This window comes from Eptatretus burgeri, chromosome 6, assembly GCF_056783735.1.
Source record: "Eptatretus burgeri isolate ZD-2024b chromosome 6, Ebu_testis_v1, whole genome shotgun sequence".
Lineage (NCBI taxonomy): Eukaryota > Metazoa > Chordata > Myxini > Myxiniformes > Myxinidae > Eptatretus > Eptatretus burgeri.
Genome location: NC_140966.1, coordinates 77,782,388 through 77,788,556, shown reverse-complemented (window position 1 = coordinate 77,788,556; position 6,169 = coordinate 77,782,388).

Sequence of the window (6,169 nt, the reverse complement as noted above, 5' to 3'; positions counted from 1 at the left end):
ACGAGATTTGTGTTTGTCCAAAGAATCTGCTCAGTTGCTCAGGTCACGACTTCGTGAAAATTGTTTGTTAGCTCCTGAAACTACATTCTCCTGGTTCCGCAGCCGTGAAGAAGAGTTTCGAGAATATTTTAGTTTGGACGATGAAGTTTCTCTGGTTTACTGCAGCAACATCACCGGCCTCATTGCAGCTATGGGTTTAGCGTATGATCCTACAGAATGGCGGCTCTTCATCGACTCCTCAAGTAGAAGCTTGAAAGCAGTACTACTCTTCAATGGCAACAAGATCGCGTCTGTTCCGGTGGGTCACTCGGTACAGATGACTGAGAACTATAGTAACATGGAGCATTTGCCAACTGCTTTGAAGTACAAAGATCACAATTGGATGATTTGCGGAGACCTAAAGGTATGTTGGTGTCAACCTAGTTACTTATATTTTTCTACTTTATTTATTGAAATATTCTTAACATGGATTAAAATATATATTTTTAATAAACTGGAATAACAAATTTTAAAACAAATATGTGTTCTTTATTATTTATAGGTTGTGTCCATGGTGCTGGGTCTACAAGGCGGCTACACCAAATACCCCTGCTTTCTCTGTCTGTGGGACAGCCGAGCAGACAAGCAGCACTATGTACAATGCAACTGGCCAAAAAGATCTGGCCTGGAACCAGGTTATCACAACGTTGTGTCACACGCTCTTGTGAATCCTCAGAAGATTCTACTTCTGCCACTGCACATCAAGCTCAGACTTATGAAGAATTTTGTCAAAGCACTGAACAAAGAAGGTCGAGCTTTCGCTTTCCTGAACAAGAAATTTCCTCGCGTAAGTGAGGCCAAACTGAAAGCAGGCATTTTTGATGGTCCTCAGATCAGGGAGCTTATGAAAGATCCTAAATTCGACGAAAGTATGGAGAGCAATGAGAGGAATGCCTGGCTCTCATTCAAATCCATTGTGACGAACTTTCTGGGCAATCACCGAAGTCCAGAGTATGAATGTGTTGTGGAAGGGCTCCTGCAGAGCTTCCAGGCTCTTGGTGCACGCATGTCCATAAAGATGCATTTTCTCAGCTCGCATTTAGACTACTTTCCGGAAAACTGTGGTGATGTCAGCGAGGAGCAAGGAGAACGGTTTCACCAGGATATTCGAGTGATGGAAGAGAGGTACCAGGGCCGATGGGATGTCAACATGCTTGCAGACTACTGTTGGTTCCTCAAGAGAGATGTTACAGATGCGAAACACAGACGAAAATCTTTGCGAAAGCCATTTATTCCGCATTAATTGTTTTCCTTCGTCTTTTTAATGTTGAATTTCACCTTAACGGTACTTGTGTGTCATTTTATATATAGTTTGTACATTTTCTGTCAATGTAAGTCTGATTTTGAATTAAAAAAAACAAAAATTTTGATTATGTTTTTCCTTAAATTGAGATTGCATAAAAACTTGACCTGATTGAGTGAAATGAGATACATTTCTAAATTCAGCATGCAAAAAGCATATAAGGACTGTTGAGAAAACCAAGACCTCTGAAATGACGCAGACCAGTGATAATCAATACCCTCCCCTCTTTCCTTTCCTTTTCCATTTCACTGGAATTGTGGTTCTCTTTTTTTTAATGTGATGGAGCGAAATGCATACATGGCTATGTATACATATATACATATTGTTGCGGTGACGGGTACCGAGACACCAGCTTGTCACTCGGGGATTAATACCCGGTTGCCCTCGGTAGAGCCGGACCTGGGGTCACCACTCACAATTAACGTTGTGGTACGGTGGGTTGTTTTATAACCACGAACGCCACCCAGCCAACCACGAGTTCCAGTGTCCGCCATCTAATTATTCCGTTTAACTAGAGGTCACATGGTTACCTGAGCGGGGAGCATGCCCTTGGCAAAGCACCAATATTATCTGATTACATTTTCATTAGGGCGGCCGAGCGTTTTAACCGCTGGTGCGTGCGACGATTTTTTGGTCAAATCTGTGGTAATTACCTCCCAGTCTATCTCGGTTCAAACAATGCTAGACCAATGAAGGAAAGGACAAACACGGACAGGTTGGAAATCGACAAATAACTTATTAATAATAAAATAAATAAATAAAAAGAACTTTTTATTTGCTGAGGTAAATAAAGGATTTCAAAGCAAAATCAATCAAAATGCCAGAAAGAGACAAAGAGCAGAAGCTTAACGGGGGTTCACTGACAGCTAAACACAGACAAAGGTACCCAACAGATCATTCGGGGGAGGGAGGGGGAGAAAATAGTCTCGCTCACCAGAAAGTCGTCCGTGAAGCTAAAACGTTCTGAAATGCGTGCGTGCGTGCGTGCGTGTCACGTCCGTCGCCAGCACCCAGCTTTGTCGCACAGCCTCTCGCGGGGCAGCCTTGAACGCCGGTCCACATGCTCACTTGCCGTAGCTCTGGGCAGGACGAACCGTCTCGCTGTTGGCGCTGGCCAGACACCCACACACGTGCTTCCTTCTCCTCTTTTGCGTGCCGACACCTGCTTCTTGCTCACTTCTCTCTCGTACCTCTTTCGTTCATGCTTTTTATTATCTCAGAACGTATCTCTTTCTCTTCAGAACGTATCGCTTTCGCTTTTTCCCCACTCTCAAAACGTATCTCCTCACAGAATGTCTATCTCGCTTCAGAACGTCCTTCTTTCACCTTTTCCTCTCCGGAACGTCTCTCTCCACAGAACGCCTCTCCTCACAGAACGCCCCTCCTCACAGAACGTCTTTTTATATCTTCGGGGCATGTCTATGGGGTGCCGTCCGCTCCAAGCTCACCCCACCCCACTGGGGCACGGTTACCATGATGACCCGTGTGCTCTCAAAAAAGGTGGGCGTCGGAGCTCGCGAAGGAATGTTGCTGAGGAAAAACGGGGGTGGGCCCTCTCTGCGGGGTACCGTTCACCCCAAGCTCACCCCACCCCACTGGGGCACGGTTACCATGACGACCCGTGCGCTCTCAAAAAAGGCGGGCGTCGGAACTCGCGAAAGAATGCTGCTGAGGAAAAATTAGGGCGGGCTTCAGAGCTCGTGAAAGAAATGTCGCTGAGGAAAAATGAGGGCGGGCTTCAGAGTTCGTGAAAGAAATGTGTGTGAACGTGTCTGTCGTAAAGAAAAAGGCTTCCCATAAGAGAGGGGATCTATCCTTTACCCTTCTCAACGCATCACATTTAAGAACCCATTAGACATGGGGATGGGGCTCATCTGAACATGCATTTAAGGAAATAACTGTCTGAGGACCTGAATGTGTGGATGCATTCATCATAGTAGGATCAAAATATGAAATAAAAAGCCTAACCTCAAAAAATTGCAAGAAAACGTTTTAAATCATGTTTTTGGATGGGGGAAGATATGAGATGGTGATGAACGGCTATTTTGAAAACATTGAGGGAGGAGTGGGATTGAGGACAGTGTGGGAGTTTGTTCAGTGTCAGAGGTGGGAAAAAAAGAGGAATGAAAGAGTGAAGGTGAGTAGTGATTCTTGATTTTCCAAATTATCCAGACCTCGTACCATCTTGAATAATTTGTGATGTTCAGGTCATCACCCAGCAGCTTGCCTGACTGACCTGCTGGACCAACAACTCTAGCCTCTGGTTCCCATCATGTGTGCACACATTCACACGCACCTCTTTTGCCACTCGCCTCCCCCCGCCCCCCCCTCTTGTTCTCATTTTCCCCCTTAACACTCGACTCTTCTCACTCCTCCCTCACCAAAGCAAAAAAAATGACAATTTTCAAAATAAATACAGTCAATTCTTTTAAAACTCAAGTCCCCACCCCTGAATTCAACCCTCAACTCCCTCGTGCTCCTCGTCTTCCTCGCACAATCCTCATGTCCCAACTGCAATCCTCCTTGCTAAGACTCTCTACCAAGCTTCATGCTCTCGGTCTGCCTGTACCCTGCTGTGCATGGCCAACCCACGAGGGAAACCTGAGCCGAGTTCACAGGCTGAAGGACGAAACACAGCCCAGTCTACCTCACCATGGGCCGAGCTGCACTGTACAAGTTCCTTGTTTGTTCGTTTCTCAGCCATGGCCATACACGGCAAAAGTATTCACACTGTCATTGAATACATCAATCAAGTTCAACAAAGTTCAGGCCCAACTCACCTGCATTTGGCACGCATTGTCATGCAGTCCCTCAGGCGGTGGGTGGCTTGCTCACTGAAAATGTGCAATTTTCTTTTGACGTTTCCCCTTTTTGGCTGATCTGTCATGATACGACCCATCACTCCGACATAAATTTCTACAAATAAAAATTAGACGTTTCATTTTTATAAGTTTAGTCACCCGTTTCATTGGAGTACTTTCTTGGAGCGCTCTTCACGCTTCGATCTCTACAAGCTTCCATGGTGATAGCGCGGAGCGGTTCTCCACGGGGACATCTCGAGTTCGGAAGGCAAAACAAATTAGATGACTACAATGAGTAAAAATATACCCATCAGAGATGGGGAATCCCCCCCCCCCCCGTTGAAACTTTTTTTTCAAGATGGCCGCCCAGTCGGCCATATTGGATCCGGCCATGCCCAAAATCAATAGGGTTCTTCCTTTTCAGGTGGTACATGTGTAACTGAAATTTCAAATCGATATGGCTCTCACAGCCATAACATAGTTTATGAGTTATCGCACTCACAGCTATAAATGTTGACGCCAAGCAGGAGGGACGTACGGACGGACAGCCGGACGGATGGACGGACGGACAGCCGGACGGACGGACGACCCGGGTGACAACAATATCCCCCTTCCGCCACGCGGTGGGGGATAAAAAACACAAGTTCGAATTGCGAACATACGCCGTGGGAGTTCATTCGTACTACTCTCAGGTGAGCGATAGCACGGGCCACAGATAGTTTTGAAATTTGGTAAGATTTTCATCGCATCAGAAAAATAAACCAGAACACCTCACAAGAGTGAGGCTAGTTTCATAATCATCATTTGCGACTTAATTTGGCGTTGGGTATCGTCCAGCACATTAAAAAAAAATTTAATAACAATTTTAAGAAAATGGGCCAAAAGGCTGGAATCGCACTTTGGGCTCAGTTACTGCCTGGGGAATGGTCTCTAGAATATACCTGTTAAGTTTGGTTCGGTTCCGTTCACTAATAACCGAGAAATAACAATTTTAAGAAAATGGGCCGTTTCATGGCCCAAAGGGCCGCAATCGCACTTTGGGCTCAGTTAATGCCTGTGCAAATGTGTCTAGTATATGCCTGTCAATTTTCATCGAATTCTGTTCATGAATAATGGAGAAATAGACGTTCAAATGAACTGTACACAAGAAAAGAGAGAACGCGAGCGGCGCCTGGACCCCGTGGGGTAAAAAGTTTTCCGTTGGTGCAAATCAATGAATCACTGCAGCAGAGCAGAGAGGTACACACGCTCGCTCTGAGTCTGAGCTATCGAGCTTCGGTTCAAATCCCGACAGCTATAAACTGTCATCCCGGTGTTTCACAGGAAGGGTGTTTCACGAGTGTGTTCTATCTCTCGGTTGGACTTAAACTTGATGTGTCATCTGCCAGAATCCCCCCTCTCACCCCCCCTTTCTCTCACCCCTCTGCCTCTCTCACTTCTCAAGCTCTCTCACCCTCTGCAATGTACTCGATAGACAGGAATGACAGCTCTGAAGTGGTAACAACAGGTTTAATTCGGACAGGGGCTCAACACTGCACAGCATCAGAACATTGACGGGTCACATGACTGCTTATAACCACGCCCCGTTGCACCCATGTATGCATTTATTATCATAAACTATTGATGCATCTCACCCCTCTCTCTCTTTCACCCTCTTCCTCTCTCTCTCCCAATCCTCCCCCCCACCCTCTCTCTCTCGCTTGCTCTCTCTCCCACACCTCTCCCCCTCTACCTCTTTCTCACTCTCTCTCTTCCATCTCTCTCTCTAAGCATGGTGTTGGGTTAGTGGTTAGGGTGGCTGACTTGGGATCCTCGGGTGCTGAGTTTGAGCCCCTTGGCTGCTGAATTAATAACAGGTGGTGTTGTCTCAGCCTGTCATTCTTCCAAGGTCTGCAAAATGAGCACTGGTAATAGGGACACTGCATCAGTGGCACAGCCACGTCCCTAACCAATGATGCAACCAGCAACCATAAGGCTGTACTCGAAGGAACGTCTCTCTCTTTCCCCCCACCCCCATTCTCTCCCC